The sequence below is a fragment of the Caretta caretta genome, chromosome 3 (genome assembly GCF_965140235.1).
Source record: "Caretta caretta isolate rCarCar2 chromosome 3, rCarCar1.hap1, whole genome shotgun sequence".
Taxonomy (NCBI): domain Eukaryota; kingdom Metazoa; phylum Chordata; order Testudines; family Cheloniidae; genus Caretta; species Caretta caretta.
The window spans coordinates 197,226,450-197,246,956 of NC_134208.1; the positions used below are offsets into that span (position 1 = coordinate 197,226,450).

A 20,507-nucleotide genomic window follows, 5' to 3' on the forward strand; every position below is an offset into this window, starting at 1 on the left:
CCTTCTGAATTGTTCCTAGTAATATAGTCATTAGGCTATGTATAGAGTAGTTTTAACATACTAAAGGAATGAGTCTCCAGTTTCCATGTACATGACATAGCTTTATCCACTTTTTATTATTTAATATCTTTTGTAATGCCACTAAATAAAGCCTGGCCACATTTTACAGTCTTCAGATTCCAGAATGAATTAGTGCTTTAGTTTTTCCTGCCAGATAAATACATAAAATAAACAAGCATGATGTTTTTTGGAACAGAAATCTACAGTGAAGCTGTTTTCTCGGGGCTTTCTGATAATTTCAAGCAATTGTTTGTCAACAGTCTATTGTTTATTTTCCCAGAGCTGGAAGACAGGGCACTCATTAGCTGTGAGAGGAAGTCATAGAATTGTGGCAAGGCAGAGTCTTGCTTAAAGATTAGCTATGGTAATCTCCTGAAATTTGTCATATTTACATGCTGAATCATTTTTAATGGCAAGTAAGAAGCTTAACACTTGTATGTTTTCTCTATAAAAAAAATGAGACAGAATGCACGTTCTTGAGAGGACAGTAAGTTGTATAACAGCAATAACTAGCTTTGTTAGCAAACCACATAAATATACAGTGCCAGTGTACAAGGACCTGGCTCCAAAGTAGAGCTGAAACTGGTATGCAGTGGGTTATTTAAAGTCCGCGTTCCTCGCTAGGAGAATATCTGTTTCTTTTCAGCTCTGATCGGTTGGCAAGGTTAGTCTGAAATGAAGACTGTTGAATGCAAGCAAAAAAATTGTTGACAGAGCACCTACAACAGCGGTTCCTGATGTGGCGAAGTTCCAGGCATTGTGAAATGGATGAGCTGCATATGATTAGCAACACAGTCTTAGAATAGTATCCTGATTTGTCAGTAGTAGTAGGATATTTTTAAAGGGGGATTTTTCTTCTATCTTTCTCGATGGGGGGGTAGGCATTTTTCCAGCATCAAGAAAGCTGGGTAAAGTGGGTCCAAAAGTATGAGAACTACAGACTGTGTGGAAACCTATGTTATTTGGAAATCTCTTCAGCACAGATATCCATTAAAGTAGAGTTGGTTGCTAATAATACCAACTGTGATGAGCTAGATCAGAGGTCGTCAACCTGCGGCATGTGTGCCAAAGGTGGCACGCGAGCTGATTTTTAGTGGCACTCTCCTGCCAGCCCGGGTCCCGGCTGCCGGCCCTGCTCAGCCCGGTGCCAGCCTGGATGGACGGAACCCTGGGCCAGCAGCGGGCTGAGCGGGGCCGGTGGCCGGGACCAACCAGCAGGATATTATTAAAGGGAAAAAGGCAAAATACCACATTTATTGTGAATACAGAAAGAATCATAGTAAGCAGTTAGTTATAGCTATAACATTCCATTCAATCTCATATTTATTCACACATTCGTTCATACACACACACACACAGGTTCTGCAAGGTTGTTATCCTAGTTACCAGCCTTAGAGTTGCTCATGCCAAGCCACTGGCCAGGTGGCCTGGACATGAGGAGGGAGCAGGGCCTTGTCAGATGCTCATCTGATGCTCCTGGAAGTTGGTTTGCAGAATCAGACCCCCAAAGTTCTCACTTTCTAGAGTCCATTTTTATAGGAATTTCTTCCTATGCCAGTCTTTGGGAATTTCTTCATCATGCTGTTGCTGAATCAATCAGCAGATAGCACATTCCTGACGGCTCCGTGCTGCCAGATGTTATCTTGTTCTTTGGTTCTCCCATTCTTGAGGCTGTTGGGTGAATTCCAGTCTGCCCTCCGGGGGTCCTCTGGTTATTTCCATTTGACGCCTTCTTCAGCCGATGGACACTGGATTCTTAGGCTGGCACCTCCCTGTTCATTCAGTTATTATCCACACCAAGCATCCACATACATCCTCTATCTCTATTTTAATCACAATTGTTAATACAACAAAAGGGTGGGGAGTCTCTGGGTGCTGTTTCTGTTGTTACAGAGTATTGCTTTGAGTCTCTCTCTGTGCGAATTGCTTTGAGAACAGACTCTGTCTTAGAATGTACTAACACAATTAGCAGCTTGCAAGTTTCACACATAGAGGGAGAGAAACAGTACCAAAAACCAAGAGACCTCTTAATTAGTAATACCCTGGAATTTAAACTATGGGGAATCAAACTCATTTGTGATTTTAATACAGAACTTCTTTAATATGATCCAACACAGATATCCATTAAAGTAGAGTTGGTTGCTAATAATACCAACTATGATAAGCTAGATCAGAGGTCGGCAACCTGCGGCACGTGTGCCAAAGGCGGCACGCGAGCTGATTTTTAGTGGCACTCTCCTGCCAGCCCAGGTCCCGGCTGCCGGCCCTGCTCAGCCCGCTGCCGACCTGGATGGACGGAACCCTGGGCCAGCAGCGGGCTGAGCGGGGCCGGCGGCCGGGACCCCGGCTGGCAGGGGCCGGCGGACAGAACCCCAGACAGGCAGTGCGGGTGGCAGACAGAACCCCAGACTGGTAACGGGCTGAGCAGCTCAGTGCGCTGCCGGTCTGGGGTTCCATCCGCCAGCCCTGCCAGCCAGGGTCCCAGCCGCTGGCCCCACTCAGCCCACTGCCGGCCCGGGGTTCCGTCCATCCAGGCCGGCAGCGGGATGAGTGGGGCTGGCGGCCGGGACTCCAGACCGGCAGCACGGGCGGCGGACAGAACCCCAGACCGGCAGTGGGCTGAGCTGCTCAGCCCACTGCCAGTCTGGGGCTCCGTCCGCTGGCCCCTGCCTGCCGGAGTCCCGGCTGCCGGCACCACTCAGCCCGCTGTCAGTCTGGGATTCTGTCAGGGGGGCCCCTGAAAACGTAAAATTTATTACTGGCACGCAAAACCTTAAATTAATGAAGATTTGGCAAGCCACTTCTCAAAGGCTGCCAACCTCTGAGCTAGATGTTAGCGCCAAGGTTAGATTGTAGCTACAGGATAGGATGTTTACAGCTCGTTAATGTAATTTAATTTGTGCTAGTTTCACAACTCACTCGTCAAAAATCATACACCAGATAACAGCATGAGGGATGGGGAGGACTGGATTGCTTTTGGGATTTGAACTATAACCCAGAGTTTTCACATCTAAACTAGTGGTTCAAATTTGGCTGGCGTCATAAACATCATGGCTGGCATCATAAAAAGCTGTTTTATACCATCAAGTGACCTGCAATGTGTGAGTGAGCTGAGATCCCTAATTGTAGTGGGAATGCATGCAAATGATGTGCCAGACTTGCCCAAAAAGTACTAAATGAGTCACTGCAATCCAGTCACTGATGCCAACCCATAAACAGGCTATTTACAGAGAACAGTGTGGAAGCTGCTTGTGTCCCCCCACACGCTTGTTTGTGGGTCTCCAGGCCAACTGGCTAACCCATGGGAACAGCAGACTTAGCCAACTAATAAGCTATTATGCAGAAAAGAGAGTGGCTGGAGATCCCATGCCCAGCTGCCGAGGTGTGTTGCTCTGATAGAAGCAATGCCAATGCTAAGTGATGCAGAAGCCTTGTGGGTAATGGCACCGGAAGGTCGTGCTAGGGCAAAATACAAATGGTCAAGTGAAGAGACTTTTTAAAAGCCTAGTGGGAGACAGCCTGAAAGAGGATTTGGGCAAAGGAGCTCTGAGCATTCACGCCAGACCTAATGGCTTTGGAACCATAAGGCCATATAATGAAGTTTTAAAAATGACTAGTGATACCCAGTCTATGTAGGGAAAAAGCGGAATTTGCCTCAGTCCCTGTAGCTTGGTACCACGGACAGTGGAGATCGCTGGTACCTGTCCCCTCTCAGAACACTGCACTGTGGAACACCATAGCAGCATGGAACTAGCCGCTGCATCATTACAGGACCAAAATGAATAAAAATGGTAATTTGAATGTAGTTGCTTGCTGAATGTATTCTTCACCTGCTTAATAGGGGTATCCAGCACATAGACCCTGATTCAAGGCTCATTAAAGTCAATGGAAATGCTTCCATTGACTTCTATGAACATTGGGTCAAGCTCATATTCAGGAGGTTAGTGAATTATATATTTTTTCTTTACAATTCACCTTTAAAATGTGAATGCGAATAATTTTAGAGTCTTATTGATCATAAAGGTCCTTCTTAGCTAGGCCTCTGGCTGGTTCATAGAAACAGTTAAATACGAAACAACATGCTGACATGCAATGAAAGGTCAGAACTCACCCTACATAAATAAATAAGGATAAGGTCTTCTTTTAGGGACCTCAGAATCCTACCTTTAACTCCTCCTGTTTGTGCCTTGGTGTTAAAAGGATAAACACTATTTAGCAGCCCTTTCAGCTACAAAATGCTGAGCCAGCATTAACTAATTCTCAAAACACTCCTGTGAGGCAGGTAATTATGTACGATTACTATTTTACATCTGAGGACACTGAAGGTAAGTGGCTTGCCCAAGGCCACACTGTATGTGTCAGAGATGGAATTACATCTTTGGTGGTCTTGGGTGATATTCTGTGCTGTGCTCAACTCACAGCCGAAGGAGGGGTAGGGGAAGTCTATGGTGACTTTAAGCCAGCCTTGCTCCTACCCCATCCTGGAGTGCTGCAGCAGCTGTAGAAGTCCCCAGCGTAATTCAGACAGCCCTGGGGGCCTGTCTAAGCCTATGCCTACACTACAGTTTATGTCGGTGAATAAACCACCACCACGAGTGACATAAGTTACACCGATATAAGTGCCAGTGTGGACAGCACTATGTTGGTGGGAGAGCTGCTCCCGCTGATGTAGCTCCCGCCGCTCGCAGGGGCTGGAATAGTTAAGCTGACGAGACAGCAATCCGATGCAGCTGCACTGCTGTAAGCTCTCTAGTGTAGCCATAGCCTAAGTTGCAGCATCCTCCCTGGGACTGCCCTGTGGGCTGCAGTGCTGATTGCCATAGCCTCACATGTCCCCTCTGGCCCCCAGCATGCCCCCTACACAAGAGGCAGGGAGTGGGTCCTCCGATGTCAGTCTTCCAAAGTGTCCGTATTGGGGAACCCTCCCCCAGCCAGACCCAGGACTTTCAGGGCCGCTTTAGACTGCTCCACCGATTTTATAGATGTCAAGGGACCATAAGGGTATGACGCTGTCTCCCATTGTCTCCCGGTCCTGTACTTAGACCAGTAGATCACAGATCTTGCTGTCATATTGCATAAGATGACCCACATTTCTGAATTTCCTTTAGGATCCCAGAAAGCAGCTGTTAATTGCCCTGAAGTGCTCTGCCTGGAATTGATACATAACAAAGGAAAAGAGAAAATTTGCACTGAGTATTTATTTACATAGAAGTGGGTATAGCATTGATACGCACGCTGAACATTTCAATTCTGTGCAAATTCAGTCCCAGTGTAATATACAGTGAGACTATGAACCTGGAAGGATCACAGAGAAACAAAGTCGCAGGTTTAGGTCCTTTCCACAGCCACTGTAGTATTCTCCAGAAGCCCTCATCCCTTTTATTTTTACCTTTAAATATTAAGCTTCTAGCCTTTCTGGATGTAACCCAGTACACTTGCCTCTGTTTGCCAGAAGCTGGGAACGGGCAACAGGGGATGGGTCACTTGATGACTGCCTGTTGGGGCTAGATGGACCTTTGGTCTGACCCAGTGTGGCCATTCTTATGTACACTACTGTCTTGTGGTAGCTGATGAAACAGATTGAAATAACAGCACCAGGAGAGCAGTGTAAGGAAAGGAAAAGAAGGAGCTTTACAAAAAGAGAAGCCTAACCCATTGAAAGAGAATGATATTCTTCACATAGCAACCTCCCCTACAGCTTCTCTGTACATAACATCACTCATAGCTATGTTACAGCTTTCCCCTCCTGTACCCCCACTAGGCCATAAAATCCTACACGGTCAGCAAGGAATTGTCACTATTACTAAAGGAAGATGGGCCACTACAGACACTTAGGGATGTTTGAATGGAAGGTGCTAGCTAAGTGCAATGTATTGTCTGTAGGAGACAAATTCCAGTTGATACCTTTATTTTTGCTATGTGATTTTTTTCTTCTCTCTAAATGTAATTATGAAGCCAGTGCCTTCACTAACATTTAAAGCAGAGTAAAATGCATAGGAATTGTTGTTCCTTGCACTGTTCTACTCATCCATGATATTTTGTGATAGAGAAACATAGTGTTCCCATCAAGCAGGCAAAGACCCTTGCAGGCCCATTTAAGAGCAACCTTTTATTTCATGGACCCTTCAGCAACAGAGCAGTGTCCCTAATAAAAGAGCCCTGATACCAAAGCACAGCATTCTACTAGAACTGCATGTCGCTTCTACAGTCTAGCACAAGGTGTCACTGTTGGAAACTAGTTGCTTTACTTTAGAACAGCGTGGATCTCTCAGACCCGGCTTAGTGTTTTTCCAATGCCTCTCAATACCAGCTCCGTGTCAGGAGGGAAAACTCCTTTCTGTTATGTCACTTGTTTTCATTTTATGAAGGGAAATGCGAATGCCCACATTTGCTCATTTTCAGTGGCTATCTTAGAAACTCTAGGCCCAATTCACCCCTGCGCTACTTGTTTTTATGCTGGTGTGACTTTGACCTCAGAGGACACAATGGAGAAGTCAAGTGATGACTCAGTCCCTATTGGGAAATGATTAGCAGTTGTTTCTGCAATTTCTATGTGTGGTTTGTATTCCTTCCCTTGAACGTTTTGGTTAGTCTGGTGTGATGCTAAATCTCGTTAGCTCTTTCTGTCTGAATAGGTGGGATGCTGTGTGAAAGTACCGATGACTGAATTCCAAAGCTAGAGAACAGTCCTGTTTACCTACCTCCCAGGTGGTTGTCAGGATGAATTGGCTGATGGCTGGCTGCAAAGTGCTCTGAAGAGGATCTGCAAAAAGAAAAGGAGGACTTGTGGCACCTTAGAGACTAACAAATTTATTTGAGCATAAGCTTTCGTGAGCTACAGCATGCAGTAGAAGAGGATCTGTGATGTAGGACAGCTAAGCCGGGGTGCTATTATTATTACAAACCTGGCCAGGGTCTTAGGACCAGACTGTGCACCTGAGAGCTCCCCAGCACTCCCCAACTCATCATTTTTTAGGAGTATGCAGAAGGTGCTCCTTTGTGCAGCTGATCAGCTCTGCTAGATGGTATGGAAGGGAGCCAGGGACATAATCCTACCTCTTCCCTGCCTCTTTTAGCATGGAGTGCCCCAAACAGCTCTATCAGGGATCATCGTCTGTGCGGTCAGGAGAGTGCAACAGAGCCTGTCACACAAGCTGGGGTGGGGGAAAGCTCCTTGGGAACCTGTCCAGGGACCAACCACCATCTGGCCCCTAAAACATTGTCCCCTACAGGCCTCACCTATATATGTCACGGTGAAGCCCTGGGAATTTATTGCTGTGACGTCGCTGGCCTAGAGCAGGAATTGCGTCTGTGGCTTCAGCGTGGTAGAGACATAAACAGCCTACGGAACGTTCTTGGACTTTCTGAGCTGAGAGCACAGAGGAAAATCTTTCTCCACTTGGACGCTGCCTTCTGGATGAAAGCGATTTGGGGAACCCTTCCATTATTTCTTAAGGGCTTTTCTACAGTGGCAGAAATGGGGGCAGGGGGAGCTCTCAGTGCTCCTGCCAAGAAAGAGGGGGAGCTGCTGCTGCTCAGCCAGGCCAGGGAGAGGAGGGGAGCTGCTGCTGCTCAGCGAGACCTGGGCGTGGAGGGGGAGTTGCTGGTCAGCCAGACCTGGAAGAGGAGGGAGAGCTGTGTGGGGAGCTGCTGCTAAGCCAGGCCAGGGAGTGGGAGGGGATCTCCCCTCTGCTCCAGGAGGGGAGGTGGTGTTCTCATTTCCCCCCTCCCTGCTCCCCCTTTCTTAAACCCCGGCTGTCTACGTGTGTTACCACATAAATCTTACCATGTTGGGATGTGTAGGTGTCAATACCAAGCCACATGTCGGCATTTCTGTTTTTTCAGTTTGCTTTTTAAAAACCTTGGAAGTTATTCTCAAAAGAACAGGAGTACTTGTGGCACCTTAGAGACTAACCAATTTATTTGAGCATGAGCTTTCGTGAGCTACAGCTCACTTCATCAGATGTTTACCGTGGAAACTGCAGCAGACTTTATATACACACAGAGAATATGAAACAATACCTCCTCCCACCCCACTGTCCTGCTGGTAATAGCTTATCGAAAGTGATCAACAGGTGGGCCATGATCACTTTAGATAAGCTATTACCAGCAGGACAGTGGGGTGGGAGGAGGTATTGTTTTATATTCTCTGTGTGTATATAAAGTCTGCTGCAGTTTCCACGGTAAACATCTGATGAAGTGAGCTGTAGCTCACGAAAGCTCATGCTCAAATAAATTGGTTAGTCTCTAAGGTGCCACAAGTACTCCTTTTCTTTTTGCGAATACAGACTAACACGGCTGTTCCTCTGAAACCTCTCAAAAGAACGACAGTAACTCCTCACTGAACGTCGTCCCGGTTAATGTTGTGACTGATCTATTAGAGAACGTCGCTGATCTATTAGAGAACGTGCTCGTTTAAAGTTGCGCAGTGCTCCCGTATAACGCTGTTTGGCAGCGGCCTGCTTTGTCCACTGCTTGCAGGAAGAGCAGCCTGTTGGAGCGAGCTGGGGAGGGGTTTGGAACCAGGGTGGGCCGGCAGCCCCCCTCATCAGCTCCCCTAAGTTCCCTGTGCCGCAGCCACCCAGCAGGCTACAAATTGCCGAGCAGTTCAGCTGCCCCTCCCCCCACTGACATGTGCTGCTCCTGCCCTCTGCCTTGGAGCTGCTCCCGCTTGCTGATGTCAGGGTGTCCCTCTTCCCCCCGCTTTCGTACCCCATCTCCACAGAGCAGGGGGAGGGGGACGGGACACGACAGGGCTCAGGACAGAGGGAGCTTGCAGGCAGCTGCTGTCTCAACTTGCTGATCTACTTAAAAAGACAATGTACTTAGAGTGGGGTCAGCATACTTAAAGGGGCAATGCATCTCTCTCTCTCTCTCTCTCTCTCTCTCTCTCTCACACACACACACACACACACACACACACACACACACACACATCACCCTGCACTTTGGAAAGTGGAGGGAGTGGTGTTCTCCGGTGGGATAGCGTGGGTTCATCATCACGTTCAGTTGCTGCAGGGAACATTTGCCATGCGTCTATTGTGTCTCCTCCCTCCATTTGTGCTGCTTTGTAGAGTGTGAGGCTACATTAAGAACAATGTGTTAACCGTTGAGGGCTCAGGTGAGTGCTAATTCATCATTTAGCGGCAAGGCATTCCCTGGGAAATATCCCACCCGCTGACTCCCCCAAGGTTCACAATCATCATTGCCGTGTACAGTATTAAATTGTTTGTTTAAACAATACTCTGTATGTGTGTATATATATTTATTTCCCTGGAACCTAACCCACTCCCCCATTTACATTAATTCTTATGAGGAAATTGGATTCACTTAACATTGTTTCGCTTAAAGTAGCATTTTTCAGGAACATCACTACAATGTTAAGTGAGGAGTTACTGTACACTACAAGGGTATTACTAAAGTTTGAAAAGTCAAGCACTCAAAAGTCAAGAAATGGTAGAAGTAAAGTTGTCTGAGCAGGACACCTCCTTAAACCTTACATTAAATACAGAATTCCTTATTTCTTCATGGGCTTTCCTATGGCACTCACCACTATAATATCAGTCACACTGCGGATGATCTTTCAGTAGAAGGCCACGCTGTTATCCATGGAATGCCATCAGAGCATATTTTAGTGTCAGTTTTACTAACTACATCTGGAAATAAGGGAATGGATGGTTCAGTGATTGGACCAATAGAAACCGTTGGTGGGTGTCTCCATTAACCTTATGTCAAACAGCCTAGTTTCCTTTCCTGAATGATCAGTGGGAACACAGCGAGCTGCTGGAGCATGGGATGGCAGACGGTTTCCATGGTGCTAAAAGAACAACATCCAGGTTACTGGGAATAAACGGACGTGTAATAGGATAAAAATTAAAAAAAAAAAAAACTTTTTAAGAACATCCTGAGCACTTGGACTCTGACGCCAGGCTCGTTATCCTCATCGCTGCTTTGCTGAGGCCATTGGCCAGGGGCAAGACTGTTTCTTATTCAGTCGTGGAATTCCCATCTAGAAAGCAGCTCTCTAACGCCAAGTCTAAAGCAGCCAGAGCGTCCTCTGGGGAGTCACATGACTAAGCCCCATGAGACAGTGAACAGCCTTTCTTCGGAGCAGTGAGGAAAACAACCAAAACCATCTTTTGCCCCTAACGAAAAAGCTCCACTTGTTTTTGCAAACAAGCTACAGATGTCAAACTTCAGACGGCAGAAGGGTTTTTCAAGAGGGCACCCTCAGTCTCTAAGGGAAATAAAGGGAATCTTGCAATAGCCTCAAGTGACTAGAGACCAGTCTGAGCAGCACAGGTCAGACCTGGAGCTAGATCCAAATTGGCACATGGTTTTAGAATGATCAGATTTTGGGCTTGTTTTGGCCCCCTTTAGACAGGATCGAGAAAGTCTGGGTGTTCAGTGCTGGCATTTTGGTCGTGTTCCATCTCCGCACCCCACTCCAACCTTGGAGGAATCTCCTTCTGCAGAAGAAAAAAACAACACCCAATTCCCTAATTATTGTAATGGGCGGTTAGCACAAAACTAGAAGTGTTGTTCTGAAGTGTGACTTCACACAAATACTTAAAAACACCTTTTAGTAGGTGGGGGGAAATGTGAAGCAGACAAGTCATAAAAACCCATTTTCCTTTTTATTACTTGTATTACAATAGCGCCTCAAGCCCCAGATACACTAGGCTCTGGGCATGCACATAGGAAGAGCCAGGCCCTACCCCAAAGTGCTTACAATCTAAACCGCAGTATTATTATCCCTGTTGTACCGAGATGATGGCTGGGATTTCAAAGGAACCTAAGGGAGTTAGACAACCAAGTCAAAGTCTCAGTGACTTACCCAAGGACACGCAGCAAGTCTGTAGCAGAGCTGGGAACTGAACGCTGATGTCTCGAGTCCCAGTTCAGTGCATTAATCACAAACCCAACCGCACATTCACTTCCAAGAACCTGACCCCATAAACGATACACGTGCCATTATCTGAGGGTGCCATGAGGTCAGCGCAAGCAGGTTGTAGTACCGCCTACAGAACCAAGAAGCTGTCCCCAGCTGGTCCGTTTGCATATGAAAATTTGACATGTAAGATTCTAGGTGCAAAACTTTGTGGAGGGAGGCAGGGAAGCCAGCTTTTGTCTCCCTTGAAAAACAGGTCTGTAATGGTTTAAACTACCTAAGAAAATTAAACTTTAAAAAAAATGAAAGTGGTGACTCTGCAGTTATGAACTTTACCAGGCACATCGGATTGCAAAGCATCCACATGTCAATGGAAACAACACCAAAAGAGCAGAGTTCAATGGCAGATGTTACTTCTATGCTAGGAGCACTTTATTGGTATAGGAATACCGCTATACTGGACCAGCAAATGCTCCTAGTATGGATGCAGTTATACTGGCAAAGCCGTGCTTTCTACTGGTGCAGTAAAACCACTCCCCATGAGGAAAACAACCCATCTCGATAACCGTTTTCCCAGTACAGCTGTATCTACAACATTAGGGACCTCTGCTAGCACAGTGGCGTTGGTCAGGGACATAGGTGCTGGAACTAAGGGTGCGGGGGGTGCTGCGGCACCCCCTGGCTTGAAGTGGTTTCCATCACCTATAGGGCTCACAGTTTGGCTCAAGGGCTCTCATCACCCCCACTATAAAAAATTATTCCAACACCACTGGTCAGGAATTACACCTCTTTGCACCCCTGACCAACATAACGGTGCTAGCAGATATCTGTAGCGTAGACATAACCACAGTCACAAACTGGAGAATAGAGCATGACAAGTCCTACTCTTTTGTTAGAACTGGTGGACATCTCAAGTCATTTGTTTCCCCTTAATTTTGCAAAGAAGTTTGCTGCTGGGCCAAGACCTTTCCTGCCAGCTTCAGCAATCTGCAAATTTGCACAGCTGCTGTATAAACTCCTAAAAATCGGGGGCTGTAAAGAAAATGCTGACACAGCCTCAGAAAGGGGGCTATGGGGTGTTGCCATAACAGTGACTAAGCTTTTTATTGGTCACTTAATTATGTCATGAAGCCTAATGATGTGTTTGCAACAAATACATACTACTGCGTGAGGATCAACGGCCTCAGGATCAGGCTGGGCAGCAGGAAGTAGATAATGATTTCCAGTATATTCTGACCAGGAAATCTGACTATTACCACTTACATTCAGAGCTTTCCTGACCCTGGAGATTTGCTTTAATTACAGCGATTTGCATCCACTCATAGAATCATAGAATCATAGAATATCAGGGTTGGAAGGGACCCCAGAAGGTCATCTAGTCCAACCCCCTGCTCAAAGCAGGACCAATTCCCAGTTAAATCATCCCAGCCAGGGCTCTGTCAAGCCTGACCTTAAAAACCTCTAAGGAAGGAGATTCTACCACCTCCCTAGGTAACGCATTCCAGTGTTTCACCACCCTCTTAGTGAAAAAGTTTTTCCTAATATCCAATCTAAACCTCCCCCACTGCAACTTGAGATCATTACTCCTCGTTCTGTCATCTGCTACCATTGAGAACAGTCTAGAGCCATCCTCTTTGGAACCCCCTTTCAGGTAGTTGAAAGCAGCTATCAAATCCCCCCTCATTCTTCTCTTCTGCAGGCTAAACAATCCCAGCTCCCTCAGCCTCTCCTCATAACTCATGTGTTCCAGTCCCCTAATCATTTTTGTTGCCCTTCGCTGGACTCTCTCCAATTTATCATCAGTGCAGCTGCACCAGTGCAGCCTCCTCATGTATGCTGTGTCTTCACTGCAGGGTGAACTCAAGTTGTCTACACTCATGGTATCACCTCTGAAGTTAGAATGAGAGTGGCCACCCTGCAAAATAACCCTTGAGCCACGCAGAATGACTGAGTTAGCAGCTGACGAGCAGCACTAACTTGAGCTCTACCCTGTACCCCCAAACAGGCCAGCCAATTTAAGTTAAAAGCACCACCACACTGTAGTTAAGGGTGTTTGTGTTTGGATGGGATTTGAGTTAGAGTCAATACTCATAACTCAAGCTAACTTTGCAGTAAAGGCAAGCCCATAAACCAGTATAAGCCACAACTTTTACTGTTTCATGCAGGGATAAACTTCGCCAGTGCAAATAGCAGCTTTCTCTTCTCCACAATGGGAGTTTGCACTGGTGCAGTGACTCTAGTGGCTGGCTAACAATGGCTGGAATTGGGGCAAATCTTCATAATTAGAGACAAGCCTTTACTGACCTATAGCACTGTCATTAGGTAATATGTGATGCACCAGCACACAGAATTGTAGGAAGGAGATTTTCTCTTGAGCATGATGAGGGGCCTCGATTTGTCTGGTAGCCTGGCCACCAGCTTGCATTCCTGAGCCTCTGGTGTCACATACAACTAAGTCCCTCCTGACACCTGTCCCTCTTTCTCCAACCCCACTCATCATACAACATGAAAGACCTTTGTTATAACAGATATGTAGGAAACATGAGTCCGGTAATACTGAGCCAGATCTCCCCCTTCTTTGGAAAAAAACCCCCAAACATTGGCAAGAGAAGCAGGGGGGAATGTGAAGAAAACTCCCTAAATTGTTCTAGATGGCCGGCTGCATGTGGGGGAGTTCTTCAGGGAAGGTAGAAGAGAGAGGATACACCCCCAAATTGTGCAACAGCAGGGAGATAGCTACTACGGAAGCATGAGATCTTGCAGGAGTCACTCACCTTCTCTTCCCTCCAGTTCAGCCATCCCTAAAGAAAAGATACCTTAAAAAGCAAACAAAGGCAAAAACTAAGAAGGGTGGATTTGGTGGAGCCTGACAGGTAGGAATTTTCCTTGCTCCAAGGCTGGGTTTGCCAATAAGGTAGAATAATGTACATTCTGGGGACCCAACCATCTCTGTTTAGATCTGACAATGGCCTTATGTTTTACAAAATAAATAGCTAATACCTAATAGTGACACTTTTGTGGGACCTGACTCAAGTGTCATCTAATATTTTATTGTGTTTTCTGAGCGAGATCACTCTTTTAACTATCTCTGTGGCTTTCATAAGAAGTCTGATGACAAAATGTGAACTGTTCATATTAATCAAATGAATCCAGTCAGCCTAAAACATCTTATTAACAGTGGTGTATATAGCTAAGAAATGGGGCTGGCTTTTGGCTCTCTCATGTTGTCATCCTCCATCTAAACTAGCAGGTTCTCAACTGTGGGTTGGGACCCCAAAGTGGGTCGCGACCCTGTTTGGCATTAGACTTGCTGGGGCCCGGACCAAAGCCCACGTCCCACCGCCCAGGACCAAAGCCGAAGCCCGAGCCCCACTGTCTGGGGCTGAAGTCGAAACCTGAGGGTTTTGGCTTTGGTCCCCTGCCTGGGGCGGCGGGCTTTAGCCGGGATGAGACTTCAGTTCCCCCTCCTGGGGTCATGTAGTAATTTTTGTTGTCAGAAGGGGGGTCACGGTGCAATGAAGTTTGAGAACCCCTGACCTTGGTTTTCAATTGTAATGTATCTGCAAATCAGATTACAGATAACACACTGAACAAATGAGTTGTCAGCCAAATCTTTGGAATTAAGTTTCTCTGAGATTTCATCAGTTGATCAATAGCTGGAGTAATTGGTTGGCACTGTGTTTTTGTCAAAATAAAATACTGTTCTGTACCCAATTGTCCCGCTGTCTCATGCCACCATGTAAGACCTTCCTACTCACTCATCCCTCATATGTCAATAAGATTCATGTTCTGTTAGGATTTTGCCAGTCTCAGTGGATTCAGAATTGTAGCAGGATTCATGTAAACAATTTCTTTGGGTTTAAATCAGGTGAACTCTTACCCCAAGTTTTGCTGTGAGTTTCAGCTGGTTTTGTACTGAAATCGTGAATCTGAAACATTCCAGGCCTCAACTGGAGTATTGTGTCCAGTTCTGGGTGCCACATTTCAGGAAAGATGTGGAGAAATTGGAGAAAGTCCCGAGAAGAGCAACAAAAATGATTAAAGGTCTAGAAAACATGACCTATGAAGGAAGATTGAAAAAATTGGGTTTGTTTAGTCTGAAAAAGAAAAGACTGAGGGGGGACATGATAATAGTTTTCAAGTACATAAAAGGTTGTTACAAGGAGGAGGGAGAAAATTTGTTCTCCTTAACCTCGGAGGATAGGACAAGAAGCAATGGGCTTAAATTGCAGCAGGGGAGGTTTAGGTTAGACACTAGGGAAAAATTCCTAACTGTCAGGGTGATTAGGCACTGGAATAAATTGCCTAGGGAGGTTGTGGAATCTCCATCATTAGAGATTTTTAAGAGCAGGTTAGACAAACACTTGTCAGGGATGGTCTAGATAATATTTACTCCTGCAATGAGTGCAGGGGACTGGACTAGATGACCTCCTGAGGTCCCTTCCAGTCTTATGATTCACATGATTTCAACCATAAATTGACCCAGGCTTGACACTTGGCCCCAGGCCGACTCTGACTCAGGTTCACTGAAAGGCTCATGAGCCTCAGTGAACCGTTTCAGTTAATATGGTTTGAATTTTCAGATTGGAACAAAACAAGTTGCATGTGGTTTGACGTACCCTCGCAACCCTATTGCACAGCTGTAGTCTCTGTTGATGGAGGGGCAGGTTGATTGAGAGGCCCTACAGGAACAGTTCCCTTGCATCAATGGGAATACACTTGTGAATCAAATCGGACAAGCAAGATTTGGCCGTAATAATATTGAAAAATATTCTTCAGAATGAGAATTCTTACTCTCTGGAAATCAAATCTGGTCTCCAAACTGCACTATTCAATCAAGGCAACCTGACAGAAATCTCTCTCCCTATGAGCACTTTCAAATTTGTCAGCGTGAACCTACCAAGAACTATACACGGGACTATGACCCAAACTAAAGGGCACTGTGTACACAGCTGAGTGGAAAGCTTAAAATGCCAAATGGTTTATTGATTTACTGTAAACATTGCCCATAAGGGTCTACGATGGACATCTCTGATATTGAGGGACAATTGACTGATATGGGCACATTTTACTGGGCAGAACTCAGCGTGGAAACAAACACTTCAGAGAGCAAACTCTGTTGCAGATGCAATCAACAGTAGAGCAAATGCCATCAAGATATTAGACTGTTGTTAATAATTAAGTTAAGAAAATAAGCATGCTCATTGCTGATTGTATGCAAGAGTTTGTCACCCATTCCAGTTCCCAAAGAAAATACATTTTCCCACATCACTTCAACTTTGGCTATAAAAGATATTGAGTCACTGTCTCAGCCTTCTTTCTTCAAATGTCCTTCTGTATTGGCAGCAAAATGTGTCGCTTAGTCCTGGGGCAGGATACAAGATCAGGAAGAAAACATAATACATTTCCTGATGTTCAACACCTTCTTTAGTTCTCAGACGGCTATAAATATTTGCTACTTCGGTCTAACAGCACCATTACTCTTTCAGTAATGGGCTGGCCTTCCTGGTCAGCACTTGAGGTCTCTGTCTCTCAGATCTCAGGCATTCATTTTTTTAAAAAACTTACTGGCTCCTCATCTTCTGTACAGTCCCCAAATCCTGACACCATAAGAATGAGTGTGATTATCTGACAATTCCAGTTGGTGATTTAAAGGAAAACTGCCATCAATAACAGAGACAGCTAACTAATGTTCTGATCCTACAAATATGTACATACCTGAGTAATCTTTTGAATCAAGTGGAACTATTCAGATGCATAAAAATTATTCACATGTATGAGTGTTTGCAAGATCAGGACTACAGTGCTTACCGGGTAAGAACACAGACAGAACATCAAAACTGACTGAATAATTTCTAGTGGATAATTTGATGAAATTTGCATCTTTATATTTATAAGTTGTTAGCAAGCAGCTCAGATTTATTCACTGTTCAGAATGATTCCTGAATACTTTCTGCAAATAACCCTGTTTCTTGAACAGCTCATTGCTAGTATTTGATATTGGGAACTCAAGATTTGCTAGTTTTGATCTGACACATACAGAAGGTAACCTGGTTTTTGTTTTGTTCTCTGACTGTAATGATTATGAACATCTTCCAGTACAAATTCTCAGATTTTTAAGTTCAAAATTTGTTTTCTGTGGATGTACTCTACTATATATTTAAAATTCGCTGTTTACAAGAACATTCCTGTGGGTCATGGCTTCACTAGAATACTCTAGAAAACAAATACCAAAAGGTCTGTAAAAACCACCAAATAAATTCAATTGTTTATTCAAGTAAATATTTGCAGAAACATTTTTAATCAATTTCCACCTCTCAATAAATTAAAAAAAAAATAGAAATACTTGTCACTTGCTTCAGTAGCTCGTGCCTGGCTCTCGACTCATTTACACCCATGTTGCTCTGTGACTGTATTGGAGTTACTTCTGATTTACACAGCTGTAAAGAAAAGGAAAATCCAGCCCTTCTATCCACTGAATAGTTGCTGCTGGTGTAACGCCAACAGACCCCAGTCATCAGCAAGTGGGATTGAACCTGGGACCTCTGGCATAAGCCTAAAGCCAACTAGCTGTTACCTAAGGCTGTGCACACGCACACACTCTCTCTCTCTCTCTCTCTCTCTCTCTCTCCCCAGAGACTTCCCAGTTGATAGCCCGGCCAAGCCACCACTTGTAACACTGACAGAAACATACCCCCTCCCCGGTGAACATCACTTCCTATGTCCTCCCTTCCCCCACATTTGATTCATCACTATTATTTTAAAGAGGTTTTCATGTTTTTCACGAGTTACTTTTCTTAGCAATTAGATGCTGGGAATCCTGGGATTACACTTATCTGGTCTCTGTAACACTTCCCCTCAGGAGGGGGTTAAAGAGTTCAGTGTTTTGCTCTGGTTTTTCCTGTCACCAATTTTAATACTGATCTCAGTTCACACTGTGTGAAATTCATTCCTGTGCATCATTTTTAAGTTCCACTTAAGCCTTACTTTGAGGGTTTAAGTGGAACATAGGTTTGGTGCTGGTCCTTCATACAAGGGTGGATTTCACACAGGGAGCTTTTTTCTAGGACACCTACGCACCCTTCAAAATCGTATCTTTGTTTGTCACTTCAGCTAACTCCCCATCCATTACATTTGTCAAGCTGCATTTGACATCCACCTCCTCCACCCAGTCCCTCATGGGTCTCTCTTCTGCCAAGCTGCTGTTAAAGCAGGCTGACGCACTGCCAATCTGGCAGGCCCTAGTCATACTTGCCAGCATATTCACACATAATAAAGTCTGCAATCCTATAGAGATTTGTTTTAACTCCTGGGCATGTGTCATGGGGTGTAGAGACCCCATGCTGGCCTAGCAGCCCCTTGTCAATGCGGCAACTATCAGGCAACTGACTGGCAGAGCAGCTAAGAGAACCAAATTGCTGAGAAGCAGAGGGGTGAGTACAGTGACTGCCAGAAGAGCAAGCAGGCTAGAGAAGGAAAGTCCTGCCAGCAAACTGGTGAGAAGCCACCCAGACAGCAGCACCTCAAAGAAGGGACAATCAGAACCACGGTCTGGAGAAGCCCACAGCACTAAGGGAGATAAGAAGTAGCTCAGGGTACAGCAGGAGTAATGATTGAAGACTGATTCTGCCTGCCTGGTTTAAGGGCCCTGATCTGGAACCCAGTGGAGTGGGTGGGCCATCCCGTAATGATCCCTCAACAGAGACTTAAGAACCACAAAGGGTTTCCAGACCCTCTGAGGACCAGAACCAGGTCACCCTAATATCAGGGGGAACCCATATGCTCCAGTGGGACTGAAACTAACACCCTTCATAGTCCAGAATAGGACTGCCGGAGACCCAGCTGGGTACCCGGACCACTGGATTCAGAGTCCTTTGCACTGTGTGTCTGGCCCAGGGACTGTTTAAGTATTTATTCACAGTGGGATAGCCAATGGGCCAGCAAGAGCAAAAGGCAAGGATTCAGAGTAACAGCCGTGTTAGTCTGTATTCGCAAAAAGAAAAGGAGTACTTGTGGCACCTTAGAGACTAACCAATTTATTTGAGCATGAGCTTTCGTGAGCTACAGCTCACTTCATCGGATGCATACCGTGGAAACTGCAGCAGACTTTATATACACACAGAGATCATAAAACAATACCTCCTCCCACCCCACTGTCCTGCTGGTAATAGCTTATCTAAAGTGATCATCAAGTTGGGCCATTTCCAGCACAAATCCAGGTTTTCTCACCCTCCACCCCCCCACACACAAACTCACTCTCCTGCTGGTAATAGCCCATCCAAAGTGACAACTCTCTACACAGTGTGCATGATAATCAAGGTGGGCCATTTCCTGCACAAATCCAGGTTCTCTCACCCCCTCACCCCCCTCCAAAAAACACACACACAAACTCACTCTCCTGCTGGTAATAGCTCATCCAAAGTGACCACTCTCCCTACAATGTGCATGATAATCAAGGTGGGCCATTTCCAGCACAAATCTAGGTTTTCTCACCCCCCCACCCCCATACACACACAAACTCACTCTCCTGCTGGTAATAGCTCATCCAAAGTGACCACTCTCCTCACGAAAGCTCATGCTCAAATAAATTGGTTAGTCTCTAAGGTGCCACAAGTACTCCTTTTCTTCTTAAGGCAAGGATTGTTGACTCTGTGCAATGCTCTGTCTGACCAAAGGGGTGTGCTGACACATTAGGGCATCAGCCAGCAGCATATTCATGTCCTCTGCATTTAGTCTGGATTTACTGCCCAAATTTAAAAGATTAGGAAATCAAACAACAAACTAACAAAATACTTATTACATCGCAGCTTTTATTACGAACCAAAGTAAACAGCATCCCACTTGTGTGGCACATAAATCTCCTCTCTCATCCTCCCAAGACCAAGGCTGGAAGTAATTTGAATGACTACAGCATAAACACAAGAGTGAGCAATACACTCAAAAAAGCCCCCACGGTGGCATTGCACTTGCAGTGTTCAAAGTACACTGGTCACCTGCCACATGTGACTTTGGACCCCGTTCCCAGAGCTCAGACAGTGGAAGAGGTCATCTGTTTCCAATACGTGGCTGCCCACAAAGTGTGACCCACATGCTGTAGTAAGGCCCAGTCCCAGAGTACAGGCTGCAGAAGATCAGCTGCCTGGAGAAATGCCACGCCAGCGACCAACACAGAGGTGGCTGATCCTCAAGATCATTTCAGGGTGTGGCCATTATGGACAATGGGAGGAAAAAATATAGCCAGAGACCAGAGTGGGGAGGCTGGTGGTGAGCAGGTAGGTGGTCACATGAGTGAGTGACATTTGTGAAGAAACATTCCCCCTGTTGCTAAGCATGCACAACCCAACACACTCCGCTGCCTAAACTCTTCTGCAGCCTGCTGATGAGTACGGTGACTAGCCTGCCTTCCGAACTGCCGAAAACTGCTCTAGTCCACAGTGGTAAGGGCTGGGATTTTCTAAAGGGCCTAAGGGGGAGATCCACAAAGGGACTTAGGCGTTGCAGTGCTGACCGTCTCAGTGCCTAGAAAATCACAGGAACTACAGTGTGATCCACAAAA

General features: G+C 45.7%; 1 protein-coding gene across 1 annotated transcript in view; it reads right to left on the reverse strand.

The window, feature by feature from the left end:
• LOC125633405 (uncharacterized) overlaps positions 1–20,507 on the reverse strand; it is a 146,195-nt gene that overhangs the window by 23,480 nt on the left and 102,208 nt on the right. The window contains exon 2 of the mRNA XM_048842639.2: positions 6,762–6,823. The gene's annotated coding sequence lies outside the window, so the exon portion shown is untranslated. The remainder of the gene's footprint in view (positions 1–6,761; positions 6,824–20,507) is intronic.